The sequence below is a fragment of the Mastomys coucha genome, unplaced genomic scaffold (genome assembly GCF_008632895.1).
Source record: "Mastomys coucha isolate ucsf_1 unplaced genomic scaffold, UCSF_Mcou_1 pScaffold19, whole genome shotgun sequence".
NCBI classification, from domain to species: domain Eukaryota; kingdom Metazoa; phylum Chordata; class Mammalia; order Rodentia; family Muridae; genus Mastomys; species Mastomys coucha.
The window spans coordinates 987,469-988,025 of record NW_022196901.1 but is presented as its reverse complement, the minus strand read 5'-3'; the positions used below and the strand labels follow the sequence as shown (position 1 = coordinate 988,025).

Genomic DNA, 557 nt, shown 5'->3' with positions numbered 1-557 from the left:
AGGCTGGGATGACAGCACAGATGACCACATAAAAGAGCTTGAGTTTGATCTCCAGCACTCTGTGTAAAATGCTAAGTGCGGTGGTATGAGCTTGGAATCACAGCACTGGGGAGTTGGAGACAGGATTATCCCTGGGGCTTGTAGGGAACAGTCTAGTCTACGTGTTGAATCACAGGTCCCAATGAACCACAGGTCTCAAAATACCTGGTTAATGGTTAATGGTTCCTAAGGAACGACACCTGAGGTGGACCTCTGGCCTTCACATATGAGGCCCCAGAATATGCACATGCAGACACATGCACATACATGCACACATATGCACGTTTGAATTTGAAGGGATAACTGCTATAGTCTTCCATTCCAAACCACTGTTTATCCTGCTTCTTTTCTTCTTATTTTTAAGATTTATTTATGTAGGAGTGCTCAATCTGCATGTACACCTGCATGCCAGAAGAGGGCATCAGATCACATTATGGATGGTTGTAAGCCACCACGTGGTTGCTGGCAATTGAACTCAGGAGCTCTGGAAGAGCAGCCAGTGCTCTGAACTACCAAGC

The 557-nt window shown here is 46.0% G+C and overlaps 1 protein-coding gene across 1 annotated transcript in view; it reads right to left on the bottom strand.

Moving 5' to 3' along the window:
• Window positions 1-557, bottom strand: part of Akap9 (A-kinase anchoring protein 9) — a 174,068-nt gene that overhangs the window by 36,386 nt on the left and 137,125 nt on the right.